The sequence below is a fragment of the Zingiber officinale genome, chromosome 11B (genome assembly GCF_018446385.1).
Source record: "Zingiber officinale cultivar Zhangliang chromosome 11B, Zo_v1.1, whole genome shotgun sequence".
Taxonomy (NCBI): domain Eukaryota; kingdom Viridiplantae; phylum Streptophyta; class Magnoliopsida; order Zingiberales; family Zingiberaceae; genus Zingiber; species Zingiber officinale.
Window position 1 is genome coordinate 59,686,840 of NC_056007.1, and position 24,716 is coordinate 59,711,555.

Consider the following 24,716-nt stretch of genomic DNA (forward strand, 5'->3'; position numbering starts at 1 on the left):
ATTCCTACCTATGTCACATAGTGTGAGTCTTTCGAAGACTCAATGCCCCTCTTCTAAGGAAGAAAGGGACCGCATGGATCAGATTCCTTATGCATCTGCAATAGGGTCTATCATGTACGCCATGCTTTGTACTCGCCCAGATGTCTCGTATGCATTAAGCATGATGAGCAGATACCAGTCGGATCCAGGTGAAGGTCACTGGACAACAGTCAAGAATATTCTTAAGTACTTGAGAAGGACTCAAAATTATTGCTTGATCTTTGGAGGCGATGAAGAGCTTGTTGTAAAGGGTTACACCGATGCTAGCTTCCAAACTGACAAGGATGATTATAGATCATAGTCAGGGTATGTATTTTGCTTAAATGGTGGTGCTGTGAGCTGGAAGAGTTCAAAGCAAGACACAGTTGCTAATTCTACAACAGAGGCCGAGTACATTGCTGCTTCAGCTGCAGCAAAGGAGGTTGTTTGGATCAGGAAGTTCATTATCGAGCTTGGTGTTGTTCCTAGTATAACAAACCCAGTAGACCTCTATTGTGATAATAATGGGGCTATTGCACAGGCCAAGGAACATCGCTCTCATCAAAGATCCAAACATATACTACGGCGATTCCATCTCATTCGAGAGATCATCGATAGAGGAGATGTGAATATATGTAGAGTACCGACCTATGCTAACATTGCGGATCCCTTGACCATGGCTTTGGCACAAAGGAAGCATGATGGTCATACTAGGTCACCGGGTATTAGATATTTCAGTGATTGACACTAGTGCTAGTGGGAGATTGTTAGATTAACCCTAGTACCAATTATGAGATGATTGTAAAGGGCTCATTTTGTATCATATTTCATTATTAATAAAGGCGAAGTTGGTTATTATATTTATTTCAATTTAGTGTCGAATTAATAAGTATAATAATATCCTAGAGTAGGAGGTTCTAATCTACAACATATCAATTGGTTCAATTGATAGTGAGATATTGTAGATATACATAGAACACTACTCTTAACTATTCCTAGTCAAGCATTAATATGCAAGGACAATATTAATGCGTTGAGACTAGCATGTAGGTCAACGGATGACTTAATCTCACAAGTCATGGATATGAGATATTAGGTTGATACATGAGCATATATTAGAGAATATATACTGAATGATCCGCCATGAGAATGTTTCATGGATCATTATATGAGTGTCATAAACATTCTCATGTGACTATATTTATGAATAGTTCTTAGACTTGAAGTCACTATGGTTCCCTACATAAGGAGTTGTATACTTAGGTATCGCCAAACGTCACCCGTAATAGGGTGGACCATAAAGTCGATCACTGGGTATGCAATAAGTTATGCGGAGGGATGTGAGTGATGTAGATGGGATCTATCCCTTCCATATGACAGAAGTGATATCTATGGGCCCCTTGATTAGTAGGACACAAGAATGCATGACCATGCTTAAATGAGTCAATATGTGATATTGAGCTTATTTAATTGAGTGTGTCTACTTAGAGATCAACAAACATAAAGATTAATAAGAGGATGACACGGTCTATGCCTCATTGATCAATCTAGATATCGAGGATAGAAGGATTGAGTCATACAAGATAATAGCCACGGAAAGATTAAGTCAGATCTCAATATTCTCGTCACTTGGGTAGCAATGATGCCTTGCTAGATGTCACTCATTGCTTATGTATTTAAATGTTGATTTGGATACATTGCCAATGTTACGAGAACCTATTGGGTCACACACAAAGAATAAGTCAATGGAGATGGATTCATATGATGAATCATTAGATTAAGTCTAATTCAAATTGGACTCATTAAATAAGACTCAATAAAATCCAACTATTGGATTGAGTCCAATTCAAATTAGACTCATTGACTCAATTGGATTAATGATTAATGAGTTAGACTCATTATATGATTTCATGAATTATTTGATGATTAATGAGTTGGACTCATTATATGATTTCATGAATTAATTAATGAATAATGAGTTGGACTCATTATATGATTTCATGAAATTTGAATTCATGAAGAAAGAGGAGTGTACAACTTGAGTTACTCATGCATTGGATGCATTGGATGAAGAGTGAACAATTTGAATTACTCATGCATTGCATGCATTGGATGCATTGAATTCATTGGATGAAGAGTGAACCATTTGAATTGCACATGCATTGGATTCATTGGATGAAGACAAATATTAATGTCAATCAAGACAATTGACATTAAGGCATGAGGCAACTTCATGAATCTATAAAAAGGGGGTTTTGGATTCATTTTCATGATGAGTTTTTGGTGCTCTAGCTCTTCTTCCTCCTCCTCTCTTCCACTTGGCTGAAACCTCCAAGAAAGGTTGCTAGCACAACCTTTGGTTGTTTCATTCTCCACCTTGTGAGTTTGTGAGACAAACGAGACTTGTTCGTGTGGATACCATAGAGGCGCGACCACTTGATCGCGCTAAGATGCACATCTAAAGAAACGTTGGAATCGGGATTGCGAAGGGCACGTAACAAAGGTATAACTTTCTCATGTTGATAATTAATACTTAGTATATGGTTTCCTTTTGCATGGATCTATTGGAAAGGAACTAGATGTTTTCCGCTGCGCTTTCACATGTTTAGCGCCCTAGTTCCTTACAAATTCTAATTGTCAATTTCCTTCCATATAATTTGTTGAATGTCTTTCATAAGTTATTCAAGAATTCATTGCATGTTTGTTTGAATTCCTTTACAATTGTATGTTGAATAGATCAGTTAGAAGCTTGGTTGTTTGCATGTTCTTCCTTCAATTTAGTTGCTATTGCTGGTAATTTCATTATGGTACAGTAGCTAGGGTTAATGTTGATTGATTGATTCCTTTTGGATGAATTGAGTTGTCTTTGGAGTTTAGCTTTCTCTACTTTCTATTTAATGTAAGTAGAATAGATTAGATTAAGTTTCTTAAACGCTTTGTGTTCTTTTGTTCATTGTAATTGTAGATTAGGTTAGATTACATTGTCTTTCATTATTAATTTTTAGCATTATAGTTTAAAACCCCAAACCCCCATTTCCATATCAAAAACCTAGAAAGCAATAACAAATCAATCCTAAGATACCATCATTGCTACATTTGTTGGGAGACGACCCAAGTCATCTCTATGCTATATTAGTGTAGAATGAATTCGGTCACTTAATTCTTTTGATACCAATCGTTGTCTCGATCATTTCAAGTAACATTGGCACATCAGAAGGTACCTTAGCCTATAGAACATTGCATACTGTTTCTCCCATACCGATCTGTAAGTCCATCATGAGAGAACCTTCTGTAGAATCTTTTGGTGAAACTCTTCATTGGGATTTTCCAATGGAAAAGACCCTAAATCTGGTGAAATGAAAGCTCCTTGAGTCCTTCATTCATGAGGGACATCCTCCAAGATGAGTTACTAAGGTATTTTTTGGATATTGTAGATTGAGAAATACAATGGTACTATATATCCCAAGGATTACTTATGTAAATTTGAGAACATTTCTTTGCTACATCAGTATATGAATGGTATCAAATGTTGAGTTTTCTTGACCATGATTTCAGGCTTTATGCAGAGATGGTTTAGTCAACTCTTTACTTCTTCTATTCATACTTTTGAGGAATTTAAAGTTGTCTTCATGCAACCAGCTGACTTTATCAAAAAACACCACATGATTTGTTTATCCTCAAGCATAAATTCAAAAATCTCCTAAAATAATATTTTTAATAGTTTAATCAAGTTGCTATGGACGCTCTCCTGGCTACCCCAATTGTGCAGGTTAGTACTTTCTCATAAGATATGATCGATGGTGATTTCTTCAGGTCTATAGTGAAAAAGCCCCAACCAACTTTAAGGGATTGCAAGTTCGAACACTTAAGTATATTCAAGTTAAAGAAACCTTGTCTAAAAAGAGAAAGGAAGCTCTGATTCCTACTCCTATTTCTACTCATCTAGATCGTAAAGCTCCACCTCCATCCTTCTGAAATCAGGAGTTTATGAATAGACGGGGGAAAAAGGTGGTACAAGCGGTGGAAGTAACCCTAACTCCTGCTCCTGAATCTGATCAAAGGTCCCCTAAGGAGACTCAATATTATGTCTGTTAGAACCCCAGGTTGTTTTAATGTGATCAAACAAGTTATGTTAGGTCCTGTGGTATTTTGACCCTGTCTCTAAATGTGCAGGAACATAGGAGCACAGAAAGTCGGAGCAGAATATTGCTCGGGGAGCAAGAGGTGCATCCAGTGAGAAGGTTGGTACGGGAGAGAGTCGACGGGCTCAATGCGTCCGAGGGATGAAAAGTTACAAATGAGTACGCTGGCGGACGAGAAGGAAGCACACGATGATTCCGAGGGACAAGAAGCCGGAGCGAAAGGCTGTTCGAGAAGGCCGAAATTGGGTTCAAGTGAGTCTTATTTCGGTTGGCCATAATCACCCAAGCGAGCCGAGCGGAAGATCTGGACCGAGGCGAGTTGAACCGGAGCAGAGAGCTTGGACCGTATAAAGTCAACAAAGTTGACTTTAAGGGTCTGGGTGCTCGGACCAGTCTGGGTGCTTGGAACCCTTCCTGGCACCCGGAATGTGATTGTTGACTAGATCACATTTGACCATAATCCGTTGCGAAGGGGATAAAGTTTTATCCCCTTCCAGGCGCCTGAAACTCTCCAGGTGCCCCGACCAAGGCTATAAATATAGCCTTGGTCTAGAAGCTTTTCAATGAATAAGCAATTTGTAATACAACACTTGTGTGCTCTTCATTGTTAGTTTAGCTTCACATTTCTGTGCCTAAATGCTATAAAGAGGCTTCTTCGCTCGAAGGAGAATTTAGTGCAATCAACTTCCTTGGATTAACAACCTCTCTGGTTGTAACCAAGTAAACTCCGGTGTCTCTTTACTTTTAGTTTATTTACTTTATTTTCATTTTATGCAAGTGTTCATTTAAGTCCGAGAAGGGTTGTTTTGTTTTTCATTTGTGTAGGGCTAATTAACCCCCCTTCTAGCCGGCCACCAACAGTCTCCAACAAGTGGTATCAAAGCAAGGACGCCTCAGAAGGACTAACCGCCGACTAAAGCAACGAGATGGTCGGAGCTAACATCTACCCACCAACGTTCGAGGGGGAGTTCGCATTTTGGAATGATGAATGGAGGTATTTCTTAGAATAGATTTCAGTATTTTACTAATAATGAAATATGGTTATGAAGCACCAAAGAATGCAAATGGAGAGGAAATTGAAAAATACCTCTGGACCAAAAAGTAGCGCGACGATTTCATGTCAAACGGTAAGGTTGAATATCATCTTATAAGTGTACTATCAGTGAAGGATCTCGACAGAATCGGCAACTACCAAAGTGCAAAAGAACTCTGGGAAAAGTTCTTGAAGCTCCATGAAGAACCGATTGAAGTCGAATCCGACTCCTAGATGGACACTGAGTCGTCGTCAGAAGAATCCGAGATCGAAGAAATTACTGGGACAACCCTTATAGTTGAATTCCTTCCCGAGAACACAGAAATCTCATCCCAGATGAGCATCGATGAAGGGAGAGAGTCTTCGGAGGAAAGCAGCTCTACAGGGGGAGAATCAGAGATCAACAAGATAAGTTAGGTACAGTCTCTACCAACTGACCAAATGTTTAAATTTGTTAAATTATTAACTAAAGATTATTGCATGCTAGAAAAAGAAAATAAAAAGATGAAATTAACTTTAGATAAATCTTGTCTGTCAGAAGATCTTAAAAGATTAGAAGTAAAAAATGATAAATTAAAATTAGAAAATGATAATTTGAAAATGCAAGTAGATATTTTGAAAAATCATGCATGTTCAAATAATTAACATATTAGAAAATTTTATGAAATAAATTGGTATCTTAGATACCATAAGGGACAAATTAGAAATATTTCAAAGAAATATATCTCTAAAAAAATCTAATTAATTCAGTTAGCTGGAACCTATATTGAGTTCCTAAGTCTTGTCTTGAACGTTAATTTAGACTAAGCGCTTTCAGTGAGAAAATTAAATGTTTAATTTTCATATGCTGTTTTGTCTAGAAGTGGTTGATGATCCACTAATTAAGAAGGCTTAGTGCCTCACCACAGTCTAGAAGCCAAATATTGAAATAAAATATTTAATTGACTAACTGATAAAGCATTAAATTGAAATTAGATAATGCTTTAAAAAGTCTTTTCAAACAATTTTTTTGGAAATTACTCAAATGTTTTTTTTTCAAAGTTCTCTAAACTTAGAAATTTTTTTTGCAAAGTTTTTAACTTAGAAATTTTCTTTTTGCTTAAATTTTACTTAGAATTTTTTTAAAAGTTTCTAAAAAATATTGCAAATTTTTTTTGGTGATATCAAAAATAATCTTCAAATTTTTCAAAGTTTTCAAAGTTATTACACTTAGACTTGTTGTGATACCCCATTTTTTATGTGATCAAAGGGGGAGAAGGAAAATATTAAGTCTAGAGGGAGGTAGATCAAATTTTCATTTTGATTAGAATTTACTACTTTTGATTTATGTTGGTTTATCCTAGCTTAACTTGGGTTGCTCACATTAAAAAGGGGGAGATTGTTGGAACCCCAGGTTGTTTTGATATGATCAAATAAGTTAAGTTAGGTCCTTAGTGTTTTGACCCTGTGTCTAAGTATGCAGGAACTTAGGAGCACAGGAAGCTGGAGCGAAAGATTGCTCAGGGAGCAAGAGACACAGCCAGCGAGAAGGTCGACACGGGAGAGAGCCAACAGGCTCGGTGCGTCTGAGGGACGAAAAGCTGCGGATGAGTACGCTGGTGGGCGAGAAGGAAGCACACGATGATTTCGAGGGACGAGAAGCTAGTGCGAAAGCCTGCTCGAGAAGGCCAAAATTGGGTTCAGGTGAGTCATATTTTGGTTGGCAAAATCACCCAAGCGAGCGGAGCGGAAGATCTGGACCGAGGCGAGCAGAACCGGAGCAGAGAGCTTGGATCACAAAAAGTCAACAAAGTTGACTTTAAGGGTTCGGGTGCCCAGAACCCTTCTGGGCGCTCGGAATGCTACTGTTGACCAAATCACATTTGACTGTGATCTATTGCGAAGGGGATAAAGTTTTATCCCCTTCTAGGCGCTAGGAACCCTCTAGGCGCCCCGACCAAAGCTATAAATATAGCCTTGGTCCAGAAGCTTTTCAATGAACAAGAAATTTGTAATACAACACTTGTGTGCTCTTCATTGTTAGTTTAGCTTCTCATTTCTATGCTTGAATGCTGTAAAGAGGCTTCTTCGCCTGAGGGAGAATTTAGTCCGATCAACTTCCTTGGATTAACAACCTCCCCGGTTGTAACCAAGTAAACTCCGGTGCCTCTTTACTTTTAGTTTATTTACTTTATTTCCATTTTATGCAAGTGTTCATTTAAGTCCGAGAAGGGTTGTTTTGTTTTTAATTTGTGCAGCACTAATCAACCCTCCTTCTAGCCGGCCACCAACAGTCTCCAATAATGTTTACCATCAAATCAAGTACTCATTCAATTCAGGATTGCCAACAATATGCAAGTGAGTTGAAATGAGTAGATAATCTGTGGAACACCAAGCAGAGTTAGCCCAACAAAAGAAAATATTCTGAACCTTACAAACGTAATCTCCATCATGATGCTGATATCTATCGATCCATAAGTCAGTGATCTCGTTCTCCCTCAAAGGAACCCCAAGGTTTTGGATTGAAAGTGCTATAGGGGGGGGTGAATAGCGCTCATGTTTTTTTCACGTTTTTCATTAAAATTGTCTGAGTAAACACAGTGAAAATAAAGATAATAGTAAAAGAAAAAATGCTAACACTTTTCTTTTACTTGGTTCAGAGTCTGTGATGATTCCTACTCTAATGCTCACACTCATTGTGTGTTTACTTTGGGAAATCCAATAATAATTTGAAGAATTACAAATAACATCTCGATTACAATGCAAATGTGAATATAATATTTACTGACAACTCAAGGATTCGAAGTTTTGTGCCTTCGGTCATTGGAGTAGTGTTATAGTGTCATAGAGTCATCTTTAGATCAGTGTGCAAGAGAGTAAGCCATTGGAATTGATGTTCTTGAGGTGCTGGTCGAACCCTCCTTTTATAGCCCTATCCGGGTGCTTAGACTGGTTCCCAGGTGCCCCATCAAGTTGACATGGCTGCACCTCATCGAAAGTTTATCTCTAAAAATTTATCCAACTCTGAGCTCCTGGACCCCTTCGAGTGCCTGGACTATGACGTAGGCTGCCAATCTTTGCGCACCACCTTAGCACCTGCTAGTCATCCACTCAGTTCCTTCTTGAGTGCCTGGACCCAGTCCGAGCGCTTAGACCACCTTTTACGAGCTAGCTTGCAGCTTCATTATTTTGCATTACAAAGTTAGAAAAGAATAAACATAATATATTTGGACAATATTGGGATTGTTTGGTTATCACTTTGGATTTTCTAGAAATCCTAGGTTAAACCGACGTCTACTGTTCCTTTCATGGGGAACACATCCTTACCTACTCCTCTTAGGAGAGTGTACCTAATGCTAAATTGACCCTCTAGATCATTTAAACTTTTACTCAATAACCGAGACTTCAGGATTTTTCGTTGGACGTCTGCCCCCTGACCCGCCCAATATTTCGTCTGATGTCTGCGACTTCCAGGAGTTTCACCACCTGTCTTCAATTCGTAGGATTTTCTGTTTAAAGTCCTCGACTTGCTAAGATTTTCTACCAAGTCCCTCAAACTAGGACTTCCTTGCCTAGCTGCAACTATGGCTTTCCACCTGCTAAGTTTTCAATAGGACTTTTACCTTACCTAAGCTTACTAAGGACTTTTCTGCATACTCAATCAACCTCATTAGTATAACAATAAGACTTAACTTTGAACCCTTTACCAATATCAAAACTCAGGTTTGATCATTTACTGCTCCTTCAAGTGTTATTGAATTTTCTAGAAAATTTTAATAAAATTTTTTTTTAGGATTTAAACGGAGGTAGAATGATAAGTTTTAAGGGTATGGATCTATTAGGATTAGAGAAAGACAGTTTAGAACACCCAATTAAAATGGTAGTTGAGAGATTTAATTAAATCTAAGTTGGTAATATAAAATCCAAAGTTTAGGTTATTCAAATCCTAGGTTTTGATTTTTATTCATCGGTCTCCTATTCACTCTTGCGTTCCTCTCTCACGCGATCTCAATGCTACCACCACCCCTTTACCTTCGCTCGGGTGCTAACACTGCATCGTCATAGCCATTAGTTGGGTGGCTAACACCACTGTCTTCTACCTCGTCATAGCTACAACGTCAGCCCTCTCCCCCACTGCATTTTTGCTCAACGTCGACACCCAACGCCGTCGATCGATGCCTGTCACCAATAGCATACATGTTTTATTGGAAGTATTATGTTGATTATACTAATGTTGTATATACATACATGTCGTGTGAGTATTATTGGAAATGTCATGTTTATTATACCTATGTTGACAGTACAAATACATCTGGCATGTAATATTGGAGGTATCATGTTCATTATACCTATATTGTATATGCACATTATCTGGTGTATACATTTGGAGGTATCATGTTGTTTATACCTATGTTGAGTGTGCAAATGCATCTAGTATGTATTATTAGAGGTATCATGTTCATTATACCTATGTTGTATGTGCACATATGTTTAGTGTGGACATTTGGAGGTATCATGTTGATTATACCTATGGGGTATGTGCACACGTGTTCAACATATTTTATTAGAAGTATCTTTATGATTATACCCATGTTGTGAGTGTACATGTGTCTGTCGTGTGTGCACGTGTGTTTGGTGTGTATTATTAGGAAGTATCATATTGATTATTCCTATGTTGTTGTGTGAACACGTGTCTGGTATGTACTATAAGCGTTGCTACTTATTGTATATGTTGTTTTGTGGATACTTGTTGGATCTCTTCAAATATATAGATATATGTGAGTGTTATATCATGTTTTAGATATACTGATGTTTATCATGCTAGGTAGGATTGTGTATCATTGCATAGAGTTCATATACTCTTGTTGAAGTAGTTGGTTACTATGTAATAACACTACACTATTTTGTTGCATGTATCCGGTCAGCTAGAGCTCCTACCCATTGTAGGTTGAGGTTAGAGCTAGTTGATAATGATTGTTATACATCTAGATTTGCATGTATCCTATCGGCCAGGTCTCCCACCCATTGTAGGTTGAGATCAGAGCTAGTCGATAGTGATTATTGTATATCTGGATTTGCATGTATTTTATCGACCAGGGCTCTCTCTCATTATAGGTTGAGGTCTAAGATAATCGATAGTGATTATTATACATCTGAACTTGCATGTATCTTGTCGGCTAAGGCTCTCTCTCATTGTAGGTTGAGGTTTGAGCTAGTCAATAGTGATTATTATACATCTAGATTTGCATGTATCCTATGACCAGTGCTCCCTCCCATTGTGGGTTGAGGTCAAAGATAGTCGACAGTGGTTGTTCTACCTTGGGTTGCCCTAAGTGATCTATATTAGAGTGATCTCATGTAGCTCGTATCCAGATAGCTACTTCCTATATGCTCACAATGATTTGTGGTAGAGTGATTTCGCGCAGACACGGAACTTGATATTTTGGAATACCCATATTAATTATCATATACCTCGCGTAGTTCCTAACTAAATAGCTAGATGTCTTGGTCATTTGTATTACTTGTGGAGGAGCGTTGCTCCTATATATGATGGTTTGCTTGTGATTTTATCCTTAGATTGTTATACCCTAGGATGCCCATAGTGATCTATGGGTAGAGTGATCTCACACAACCCATAGCTAGATAACTACTTCCTGTCTATCCATAGTGATTTATTGTAGAGTGATCTCACGTAGATAGGGATCCTAACATTTTGGATTGCCTACAATGATATGTGGTAGAGTGACCTCGCGAAGTTCCTAGCTAGGTAGCTAGATGTCTTTATCATTTGTACTACTTATAGTGGAATGTTGCTCCCATATATGATGGTTTGTTTATGATTTTATCCTTAGGTTGTTATACCCTGGATTACCCACAGTGATCTAGTGGAGTCCGAAGCTAATAGCTAATTCCTGTGTGCCCACAATAATCTATGGTAGAGTGATATTGCATAGACAAGGACCCTAATATTTCAGACTGCCCATAGTGATCTATTCTAGAGTGATCTCACGCAATTCCTAGCTAGATAGATAGATGTCTTTATAATCTGTATTTCTTGTGGTGGAGCTTTCTCCCATATATGATGGTTTGTTTGTGGTTTTATCCTTGGGTTATTATACCCTAAATTGTCCGCAGTGATTTTTTGGTAGAGTGATGTGACATAGCTCGTGGATAGATAGCTACTTCCTGTCTGCTCACAGTGATATGTGGTAGAGTGATCTCATACAAACAGGGACCTTGACATTTCAGGTTGCCTACATTGATCTATGATAGAGTGATAACGCGCAGTTCGTAACTAGATAGATAGATGTCTTGTTCATTAATATTGCTTGTGGAGAAGCGTTGCTCCTACATATGATATATTGCTTATGGTGGAGCGTTGTTTCCACATGTGTTATATTTCTTGTGGTGGATCGTTGCTCCCACATATAATTGTTTTCTTGTAATGGAGAATTGCTCCTATATATGATGTATTCTTGTGATGGAGCGTTACTCTCACATATGATGATATGTTTCTGTTATATGTACCGCCACATGCTTATGCTTTGCGGTACCCATGCTGATCATTATCTGGCTCTACTCATTTCATTATTTATAGTTGAGTAGGTTTCCTATGTTGTAGATGCATGCTGTATATATTTGATATCTTATCATGATTCATACATGTACATTTATCATACATGTATATACTATTATATATACTATTCAGGAGATATGAGCAGATCTGTTGCTGATTCTTAGTGATTTACTGATCATTATACCATGTGTGTTAGTCCGGTACTGATATGTGTGATTATCATGTCATTTATGTTCATGTTCTTATTTCCCAACTAAGACTATATACTTCGATCATCTTACACATTTATCCATGCACTACCATTTGTCTATTACCCACTGAGTCATCCAAACTCACCACTCCTTTTATTAGTTTCCTTTTACCAGGGAGCAGGTAGAAGATTTATGGAGTTTCTTAGAGGATCCTAGCTACTAGTCCCATGCCACATCTGAGATTAATTTTTTGTGCTATTTCGCACAACGCTATTTGTACTTTGTATTATGGTTTGGTTTTTTAATAATTTTCCTTACTCTTGAGTTTTGAACCTTGTGGCTACTTTTATTCATTTTTTGGGGTTTATTATAGTGTAAGTCATGCCGACATACTGTTGGGTTTTTCGGGCCGCGAAAACTGGTTTTTGCGTCGCGGAAACCCCGAAACCCCAGCCACCAGATCCGTGCGAAGTAAAAACTTTCGAAAACATTACGAGTACGAGTTTTATGCTAGTTCTAAACTAGGAGAAAGAATTACCCTTGATGCGTGCCCTTTACGAATCCCGCTCGTCCAAGGAAGTGTCGGATCTCGAGATCGTCAAGCGTACGATCCTCTAGAAGTATCCACACGAACAAATGGGTGGAGAAAAACTAAACAAAGGTGTGCTAGCACCTTTGATCAGCCACGGCAAGAGGAGGAGAGGGAGAGTTTGAGGAGAGAGCTTGAGGAAGAAGAAGATGTGAAGGAGCCTTGAATGAAAAATGAATTCCTCATTCACCACAATAGTGGTCGGCCAATACAAGAAGTGTAACCCCCATTTTGCATTAAGTGGCTGACATGGGTTAGGTTTCATGGGTCCCTGATAAGAGAGGGAAAAGAGATAACCAAATGAAGAAGGTAATTTAATATCGGCCGGGATATACCTCTAAAGGAGGTAGGTTAGTATCGATTGAAATATGTCTCCAAGAAGGAAGACCCGTATTAATTAACATATACCTCAAAGGAGGTAGGCTAATATCGGCCGGGATACACCTCCAAAGGAGATAGGTTGGTATCGACCGAAATATGTCTCCAAGGAGAAATACCCATATTAATTAACATATACCTCAAAGGAGGTAGGCTAATATCGGCCGGGATATACCTCCAAAGGAGATAGGTTGGTATCGACCGAAATATGTCTCCAAGGAGGAATACCCATATTAATTAACATATACCTCAAAGGAGGTAGGCTAAATATGTCTCCAAGGAGGAATACCCATATTAATTATCATATACCTCAAAGGAGGTAGGCTAATATCGGCCGGGATATATACCTCCAAAGGAGATAGGTTGGTATCGACCGAAATATGTCTCCAAGGAGGAATACCCATATTAATTAACATATACCTCAAAAGAAGTAGACTAATATCGACCGGGATATACCTCCAAAGGAGATAGGTTGGTATCGACCGAAATATGTCTCCAAGGAGGAATACCCATATTAATTAACATATACCTCAAAGGAGGTAGGCTAATATCGACCGGGATATACCTCCAAAGGAGATAGGTTGGTATCGACCGAAATATGTCTCCAAGAAGGAAGACCCATATTAATTAACATATACCTCAAAGACGGTAGGCTAATATCGGCCGAGATATACCTCCAAAGGAGATAGGTTGGTATCGACCGAAATATGTCTCCAAGAAGGAAGACCTGTATTAATTAACATATACCTCAAAGGAAAAAGGCTAATATCGGCCGGGATACACTTTCAAAGGAGATAGGTTGGTATCGACCGAAATATGTCTCCAAGGAGAATACCCATATTAATTAACATATACCTCAAAGGAGGTAGGATAATATCGGCCGGGATATACCTCCAAAGAAGATAGGTTAGTATCGACCGAAATATGCTTTAAGAAGGAAAGCCAAGACCGGTCGGTTGACCAATACCTTGGAAAGATACTTGATAAAATATAGCCTAGTGCTAGTTAGGATAAATTACATAGAAGAACGCCGGTAGAAGCCTTATGGGGAATAATAATCAGTAACTAAATCTAGTTGTGATTAATCTCGACCGATACAAGGAACATTGGTACATTGAGCTATCCATGATATAATAGAAGCAGGAGGGGCAAAACGATAGAAACACTTTAAAGGGACTCATGCTGTAGGATAGAGGTAAATATTTCAAATAAGATAATTAATGAAGATATTTGCAATATGTGACTATATGACAGGTATTACATATTTTAGCGGGAAATGTGTTTTTAGATTGTTTTACAGGTGCTAAACGATAAAGGAGGTACATCTGGGGTACAAGAAAGATTCCTTAAAAGTCATTCACCACAAGTACACAACTTACGTCATCTCATAACAAACTCTAACAAACCGGGGTCCACTTCATGACTACGGAGGTTATATGAAGTGGTATAAAAGAGGGAATCCTCTCCGTTGGCCAGGTAAGTTCACATCACCAGGCACATTCGTAACCCTAATTTTCAACTACTATTCATCTTCTTCCTGCTTCTTCTTCCACACTAAGAGAGATCACTAACTTGAGCGTCGGAGGGCCTAGCCAGGGATTCCCACCCCGGTCTTAGGTCACTGACGATAGTGTTGGTTGGTCTCTTGTGCGCAGGAAGTCTCGAAAGCTCCGAATATGGGTGTCTCTTCGATTGGGTTTCTCTCTCGTCGTCAGGTCTTCGTGCAAGGAAGGCATTCGGTAACTATATTCTTCCCGATCCACTTTGGGTTTCTTGGATCGAGGTTCTCCAGGCTTTCTTCTTCATCAACAGTAGGTTTCTTCTTCCGGATCTCCGTCTTGTCCAGCTTCTCAGACAGGATCAAATTTGGCGCCGTCCGTGGGAAACTTCACCTGAATCTGAGACTACAAGATGGAAGAAGCCGGAAAATCAAACCTACTCACCATTAGTCAAGAGGATCTGGATCTCCTCATCAATTCTCACGTACAAAAAGCCTTACAACAACAACAACAACTTCAAGCTCACACTGGAGCTACTCTACCAACGGCTCATAATCCGACAATTTCAACTACTGAGCATCGGAAAGGAAAGGAGCTGGAAGAGGAAGAACATGCGTATTTTCCTCCAGCTGCTGTTTCTCCGACATGGCGTCCAGGAGCCTTCCTTCGCACTTCCATGGAGCAGGGGGGTAGGAGGCCCGTGTTCCAAGAATCCTCTGGCGAGGTACCAGACAAGGAAAAACTTAAGATCAAAATGATTACTAGCGATAGCTCACCAGAGAAAGTCATCTCCCCATTCTCTCAGAGTGTACTGGATGATCCGCTTCCTAAGCGGTATCAAAATCTTCAGATCGGTGAATACACTGGAACAATAGATCCAGAAGATCATCTGTTGAAATTCGAGAACGTGGCATTATTACAACAATTCTCTGATGGGGTGAAGTGTCGGATGTTTCTTACTACTCTTGGAGGAGCTGCGCAGCGTTGGTTTAAGAGACTGCCAGAGAAGTCTATTCGAAAATTCAAAAACTTCAAGAAAGTTTTCTTGCATCATTTTTCCAGCAACAAGAGGTATCATAAGACTCCTTGGAGTCTATTTTCAATTAAGCAGGCATCTAAGGAGTCCATCCGAGCCTACATCAAAAGGTTCAATCAGGTAGCTATCGATGTACCTAATGCTACCACAGAAATCTTAGTGAGTGCTTTTTCTCAAGGTTTAAATGATAATGATTTCTTTAAAGATTTAGTGAGAAATCCTCCTATCAATTTTGATTCCCTGATTGAGTGTGCCACTGAGTTCATTAATGTGGAAGAAGCTCAAGCCGCTCGTAGGAAGGAGGGTGTTACCTCCTCTCCCATTCAGATTAAGGAGAAAGTTCCGGCCCTTGTTCCTCCACCAAGAGGGCCTAGAGCGACTCATCCACCTCATTGACAACCAAAATATCGTCCATAAGCCGTACAACACGCGGAGATACAGCCAGAGGCACCAAGGAGATGGTGCACTTATCATAAAACTAGCAGTCATCATATCGAGGACTGTTTTGTTTTAAGGAATAAACGAGCTAATCGGAAAAGATATTAGAGACAAAATTATTACTGGCAGCAGTACCCCAGACAGCAGAGCCCACTCAAATTAGAATATCGCCCGGTCGAGCCTCGGCAGGATGCATTGCCGACCCCGGCCGGTACAAGCCAAGTGTCAGAAAAAACACCTTTTGAAACTCCGACGACTCGGCAGGAAGAAAACAGGAGTAATGCCGCTCGGGGCAATATTAATATGATCACAGGCGGACCCACTGATGGGAATTCTAACAGGGCCAGAAAAGCGCATGCTCGAAGACTGGAAATTCATGCCATGGGGTGTAGTATGGAACGAGCGGTCGGTCCTGAGATAAGTTTTGGGCCTAGGGATCTCGAAGGGGTAGAAATACCCCATGACGATGCCCTAATTATTAAAGCCGTGATAGCCAACTACACCATTTCCCGTACCTTCATAGACACGGGTAGTTCTGTCAATATTATATTCAAAAAGACTTTCGATCAACTACAAATTGACCCGAGTAAACTTCAGTAAATAGTCACTCCTCTATATGGGTTCACAGGTAATGAAGTACAACCGCTAGGTCAAATAAAGTTGGCCATATCTCTGGGAGAGGAGCCTCTGATGAAAACAAGGAGATCTTATTTCATGGTAGTAGACGCTCCATCCTCTTATAATGTGATATTGGGTCGACCTGCCTTAAACGAGTTTAGGGCGGTCATTTCTACTTTTTGTCAGAAAATTAAATTTCCTATGGATGACCAAGTTGGGGAGGTGTGAGGTGATCAGAAGACATCCCGAAAATGTTATGTAGAAATAATTCGGGCTAAAGTTAACACTGCTCGGAAAATTCAAAGAATGGAAGTTAATGCCATTCAGGAGAAGCAACCTGTTCTGGTTTATGAAGAAAAGGAAGAGGTTCAAATCCAGACCTGTCATCCTGAAGCTACTACATATATTGCAACTGATCTTGATCCCACTCTGAAAGTCGAACTGGTGCAGTGCCTGAAGAAGAACAATGATGTGTTTGCTTGAACGCCCAAAGAAGTATCGGGCGTTTCTCCTACAGTTATGGAGCATGCCTTACATGTCTTCCCAGATGCCCGCCCGGTCATGCAAAGAAAGAGGAATTTTAGTGCGGAACAGAATCAAATCATCAAAGAAGAAATAACTAAGCTTATGGAGACTGGATATATCAGGGAGGTACAATTCCCTAGCTGGTTAGCTAATGTGGTGTTAGTCTCTAAGCCGGGAAACAAATGACGAGTGTGCATTGATTTCCGGGATCTCAACAAGGCTTGCCCAAAAGACTATTATCCATTACCCAGGATCGATCAATTGGTAGACTCCACCGTTGGATGCGAGTACATCTCTATGCTAGACGCTTATCAAGGCTATCATCAGGTTCCCTTAGCTAAAGAAGATCAGGAAAATGTCAGTTTTATAACATCTGAAGGTACTTATTGTTATAATGTTATGCCCTTCGGACTAAAAAATGCAGGAGCAACTTATCAAAGGCATATGAATAAGGTCTCCCAGAAGCAGATTGGTAGAAATATGGAAGTATATGTTGAAGATATCTTAATTAAGTCTCTTCAAGCTGCTGATCTGTGCAGGGACGTAGAGGAGACCTGCAAGACATTGAGATAATATGGGCTCAAGTTAAATCCGAGCAAATGTTTATTCGGCGCGAACGGAGGAAAATTCCTGGGATATATGGTGTCCGAACGGGGAATAGAAGCCAACCCGAGCAAAGTCAAAGCACTTCAGAACATGGAGCCACCGCGCAACATGAGAGAAGCTCAAAGACTGACTGGCCGGATTACAACCTTGTTTAGGTTCATTTCTAGGTCTGCCGATCGTAGTTTCCATTTCTTCAAAATACTCAGGAAGGCCAATAAATTTCAGTGGAATGAAGAATGTGATAAGGCTTTCCAAGAATTAAAATATTATTTGTCTACTCTCCCTGTATTAGCTAAGCCTATAGTAGGAGAGACTCTTTGGGTTTATTTGTCGGCTAATGAAAATGCTGTAGGCTCTGTATTAGTCAGACAAAAAGGAAAGGAACAACAACCTGTATATTTTTCTAGCCATCTATTAAAAGGAGCTGAGTGTAGATATACTACACTAGAAAAATTGGCTTATGCACTAGTCTTGACCGCTCGAAGGTTGCGCCTATATTTCTTAGCACATGAAATTATTGTATTAACCAACAGTACTTTTGGACGGGTGTTACTCAATCCAGAGGCATCAGGTCGGCTGATCAAATGGACAACTGAACTTGGAAAATATGACATTCAATATCAACCTCGCTCGGCCATCAAAGCACAAGCTCTAGCAGACTTCATTATAGAAGTTCAAGGCCCTGAGGAAGAAAACATTTGGAAAATTTATGTAGATGGCTCCTCAACTAGACAAGGTAGCGGAATTGGTGTTCTTCTTATATCTCCAAGGGAAGATAGACTTCAACTCTCTATCAGATTGAATTATAGAGCTACTAACAATGAAGCAGAATATGAAGCTTTGATAGCAGGATTGCAGGCCGCTCGACATATTGGGGCAGCTCGAGTCCTCATTTATTCTGATTCTCAATTGGCAGCCCAACAACTATCAAGTAATTTTGAAATTAATAATGACAGACTCCGGTTATATGCTGAGGCGTTTGATAAGTTGAAATCCCAGTTTCAAGAAGTGAATATACAAAAGGTTCCTCGATCTGAGAATCAGGTAGCAGATGAATTGGCTAAGCTGGCTTCTGCTATAGTACCATGGAGCTTAGATCGGCCCGTAGAACAAACTCTGTTAATATCCTGTATCGAAAGACAGGCTGAAGCAGAAATTCAAAATGACTGGAGGGCTCAAATCATATTGTATTTACAGCAAGGTATTCTTCCAAGTAATACAGAATAGGCAAGAGTATTTAAGAAGAGAGTTGCTCAGTACACTATGATAGGAGAGTAGCTATATAAAAGAGCTTTTTCTAGACCTTTGCTCAAGTGTATTGGTATAGAGGATATACAATTTATTTTACAGGAAGTTCATCAAGGTTCATGTGGTAGTCATATAGGAGGGAGATCCTTGTCCCGTAAAATCTTATTAGCAGGATATTTCTGGCCTACTCTACACGAAGACGCCAACCAATTGGTAAGAACTTGTATGTCTTGCCAGAAACATGAAAATATTTCGCATCATCCCACACAGTTGTTGAAAACCTCCATAGTCTCATGCCCCTTTGATCAATGGGGCATGGACATAGTGGGCTCATTCCTTATGGCGACTGCACAAAGAAGGTTTTTATTGGTGGCAGTAGATTATTTTTCCAAATGGGTAGAAGCAGAACCACTTGCTCGGATTACTGAAGATGCAGTTATTAAATTTCCGTGGAAAAATATCATATGCAGATTTGACATTCCTTATAAATTAGTCTCTGATAATGGAAGGCAATTTCAAGGGGATAGAATTCTAGCTTGGTGCAAAAGTTATGGTATTACGCAAGCCTTTACCTCTGTGGCTTATCCACAAAGTAATGTTCAAGCAGAAGTCACCAACAAAGAAATTATAAGAGGTTTAAAAACCAAACTAGATCATGTCGGAGGTAGCTGGGTAGATGAATTACCCAGCGTTCTTTGGGCATATCGTACTACACCTCAAGAAGCTATAGGAATTACACCCTTTCAGTTAGTCTATGGGGGAGAAGCAATAGTTCCCATTGAAGTAGGAATAGAATATGATAGAAGGCAATTATATGATGCAGACAATGAGGGCCGACGACTCATGGAGCTGGACTTGATAGAGGAAATTAGAGATAAAGCTGCTGCTCGTCTCGTATCATACCGATAGAGAATGAGATGAAATTACAACAAAAGGGTCATTTCCAGATTTTTCCAAGTAGGAGATTTAGTATGAAAACGTATTAAACCTGTCGGGGATGTTAGTAAGTTGGCACCACAATGGGGTGGACCCTACAAAGTGGTGGAAAAGCTCGCATCAGGCTCATATTATCTCCAAGATACTGAAGGAAGAATTCTGGAATGTCCTTGGAGTGCAAATCATTTACAACCTTATCGGATTTAACAAAGATCATGCTACTTAAGAATATGTTAGAAGGAACAAACCATAATTATCTGAAATGGTTTCCAATGAAAAGAAGACAAGCATTTTTACAGTTTATGTACTCCATTTCTTTCAATAAATGCAATGCAAGGCGAATACCACCATGAAAATAAATGTGGCTCATACAGATTGACAAGTATTGGCAGAACTTTTATAATCTATGTTTGAGCAATCAAGAGTGGGGAATCTTAAAGACCTATTCGCCCCCCCCCCGAGAAATCCAGAAATTTTAATCATTATAAGGTTAGTGCAATCATACTTTTACAACAGAATATAGTCGATCGGGAAATCTTATGAAGTAACTCGGACGGGTCTTCATGGGAGGAACCGGAGACTTTAAACCATCACAAAACATAGTCAATCGGGAAATCTCATGAAGTAACTCGGACGGGTCTTCATGGGAGGAATCGAAGACTTTAAACCATCACAAAACATAGTCGATCGGGAAATCTCATGAAGTAACTCGGACGAGTCTTCATGGGAGGAACCGGAGACTCTAAACCATCACAAAACATAGTCGATCGGGAAATCTCATGCATATAAATGCAGCAAACACAATCACAAACAATAAATGCATCATGCATATGATGCCAATGTCATGGTCACCCTGACGCCAGTCAGCCAACTCATAACAAAAGTGGGACCAAGTGGGTAGGGCTGTGACAACCGTGCACTCTGCAACACTACTCCTGATGAGTGATCGAGTGGACGGGATGCTGTCGGAGTACATACGTACTCCTACCCCAAATCATAAATGGGGGAGCGCAATGCTCTCATCTCCCGGTACACTATGATGGGGAGGAATCTCTAACGTGCTACACGCTGCATCACACTACCCCTGAGCGGATCAACGGAGCACCGGAAGAGTCAAACTGACGTGCTACCACGCTGTGTCACGCTACCCATGAGCGTCACAACGGAGCACCGAACAGTGATGAAAACTGGCAAAGTGCTCGACAATAATGGAGCAATCTATCGCACAACATGCGATCATGCAAATGGTGCATGTCACTAAGCATGGTAATATACTAAACCAACCTCTGGACATATAACAATGGGCACCATAGTGAATAGATCAAATCAAGATATACTGATCAATAAGGTATCAAACCTAGGTCCTGAACATGTGAAACATGGTTATATCACTACCCATGAGCATGATAGATCAGGTACAAGATCAATACGAGATGCAAACAAACAATCAATCAAACAGGTAACATGTATTGGGCAGTGATTAACCGAAACAAATAGGAAACACAATTAATGCAACATATTATTTTCATTACTAAGCATATCAAAGACAATAAGTCAAAAGTACCCGCCTCCGAAAATAGAAAGGTCCAATCTGACTCCGAGATACTCGTCTCGCGTCAAAGTCCTGTGGCATCAAACGTAATGTCTAGTTTAGCTAATTTATCATACAACTATTAGCCAAACTAAATTCTAATCCATCGACCAACTTGGGTTAGCTTCATTAACCCTAATTACACCTTTAGATTTATTTCTAAACTTAAGTTAACAAGTATTGCTAACACAACTAGAAATCACCTACAACGAAGATCAAAACCCTAAACCTTACCTTAAATTCCACAGCTGTAATCACTGATCCAACGCCAAGAGATAGTTGCTGCTGGAATTAGAATAAATCCACAATAAAGCAACCCTACGGAAAATCTTTTCCCCACTGTCAGATTAATAAGATGTGAACATCACCAAATCAAGATATCCAATTACATAACACAAAATTCCTTACCAAGAATCCAACTTACCCCAACTGTGACCTAACTTCACCACAAAGAAGGAATGATCAAGAACAGCGAAGAGGCGGCACAGCGAGAGGCGACGCTGCTCCGTGCGACGCCGGTGGGTAGCTAGGGCACGATGGAAGTAATCGAAGGTGCTCGGTGGCTGGCGGCTGTGAACTCCCCAGCAAGGGCTCGGCTAGGGTACGGGGTGAGTCGCCGGCACTGCTCGACGTCGGTGGAGATGCTAGGCTTGGCGGCGAGCCGACGCTAGGGCACAGGAAAAAGGGCGGTGCTCCGTGCGTCGCCGCCGCTTGGACAGGGAGGAAGAGGAAGAAGACTTCGGTCGACGGTGGCTCGTCGGATCAGAGAAAGGGAGGAGAAGTCGCTGGTCGGCCGGGGCTGGCTAGAGCACATAGGAAAGGTGGCGCCGTGAGGAGATCGGAGAGGACGCCGGTGCGGGCAGTGGAGAAGAAATTGTCGGCGCCGGTTAGGGCTAGGAGTCGGCGACGGGGGAAGAAGAAGGAAGGAGATGTGGCTGCCGGAGGATCGCTCAGCTTCGCGTCAGAGTGGCGGCAGTGAAGAAGAAGAAACGAGAAGGAGAAGAAAGGGAACCGCTCGGGGGGGGGGGGGTCTCAGCGAGGAAGAAAACGGGAATAAAAAGAAAATAAAAAGAAATAAAAGAAAAGTAAATGTAAATATAAACATTTCCTCGCCTAAACGGGTCGCCTAAACAGGCTTTTCCGGATCCCGTTTTTATCCCCGTCAACTCGTTCGTACGAGCTCCGAAAAATTCCCGAAAAATTTCCAAAAATTTCGGAAAATTCCCTTATTCATATTCGCCTATTTCCGGTATTTTACATTCTCCCCCACTAATAAAAATTTGGTCCCCAAATTTCGTTATCTACCATCAGCAAGTACTAATAACAGATATAAAGTATAAATGCTGAACGGTAAACTAAATCACATACCTCAAGTGAAAAGATGGGGATATCGAGCTCGGATAGTGTCGTCGAGCTCCCAAGTAGCCTCCTCGTCTGAATGATGCTGCCATCCGACTTTAACCAGCCGGATAGTCTTGTTCCGCAACTGACGCTCTTTCCGGTCGAGTATCCGTACCGGAACCTCCTCATATGTAATGTCAGGCTGAACTGGAACTGGAATATCTGCCAGCACATGTGTCGGATCAGGCACGTATCTCCTCAGCATCGATACGTGAAATACATCGTGAATGCCTTACAGGGACGGTGGTAGTGCCAATCGGTAAGCTACCGCTCCGATCCTCTCCAAGATCTCGAAAGGACCAATGTACCGCGGAGCTAGCTTACCTCTGAGGCTAAATCTATTCACCCCTTTCATGGGTGAAACTCGCAGAAATACATGGTCGCCCACAGAGAACTCTAGTGGTCTACGTCTCCGATCAGCGTAACTCTTCTGGCGATCCTGCGCCTCTGACATCCTCCGTCTGATAGTACGGACCAACTCTGCATCCTGCTGAACTCTATGAGGTCTCAACAGCTGGGTCTCTCCAACCTTATCCCAGAGGACGGGTGTCCGACAAGGTCTACCGTACAACGCCTCAAACGGTGCCATCTGGATAGCCGAATGAAAGCTATTGTTGTAGGCAAACTCTACCAACGGCAGATGGTCCTCCCAACTGCCTCCGAAATCCATAACACATGACCTCAGCAGGTCCTCTAAAGTCTGAATGGTCCACTCTGACTGTCCATCTGTCTGTGGATGGAAAGCTATACTGAAACGGAGCTGTGTGCCCAAGGCCTGCTGCAGACTCTGCCAGAAACGAGACGTAAACCGTGGATCTCTATCCGAAATGATACTCAACGGAACACCATGTAGTTTGATAATCTCCCGGTAATACAGATCTGCCAATTGATCCAGGGGATCAGTCCTCCGGATCGCTAAGAAGTGCGCGGATTTGGTTAATCGATCAACGATTACCCAAATCGCATCATGGCCTCGTCGTGTCCTCGGCAATCCTACCACAAAGTCCATGGTAATGTGATCCCACTTCCACTCAGGAATAGGAATCCGCTGAAGTAATCCTGCAGGTCTCTGGTATTCAGCCTTCACCTGCTGACAGACAAGACATCTAGCTACGAAATCCGCGATGTCTTTCTTCATGCCGTTCCACCAGTAGGAACGCCTCAAGTCTTGATACATACGGGTTCCGCCTGGATGGATCGCAAATCGAGAACGATGTGCCTCCTGTAGTATCTCCTGTAAGAACGGATGAGACGGAGGTACGCATAACCTGCCTCGGAAGTATATAATACCCTCCTCGTCGCGTGTAAACTCGGTCTGCTGCCCAGAAGCTATTTGACTGCTGATGAACTGCAAATGCTTATCACCAGCCTGTGCCTCTCGAATTCTCATCCTGATCGACGACTGAGCAACCATGGTAACAAGAATACCCTGCTCTGTCGGTCCCTGCTCCTCAAGGTCTAACTCAGAAAAACTCTGAATCAAATCCGTAACCAAAATCCGGTGGTAAGCTAAAGTCCCTCTAGACTTCCTGCTGAGCGCATCGGCAACCACATTAGCTTTCCCCGGGTGGTAGCTAATGGTACAATCGTAGTCCTTCAGGAACTCCATCCATCTCCTCTGTCGGAGATTAAGCTCCTTCTGAGTGAAAATATATTTGAGACTCTTATGATCAGTGAGAATCTCAAATGTGATACCGTATAAATGATGTCGCCAAAGCTTCAGAGCAAAAATGATGGCAGCTAACTCCAAGTCATGAACTGGGTAGTTCTTCTCATGCTCCTTCAGCTGACGAGAAGCATAAGAGACTACTCTGCCGTGCTGCATCAGAACAGTGCCCAAACCCTGTAGAGACGCGTCGGTGTAGAGTACAAATCCATCCTCTCCAGAAGGTAAAACCAAAACTGGAGCCG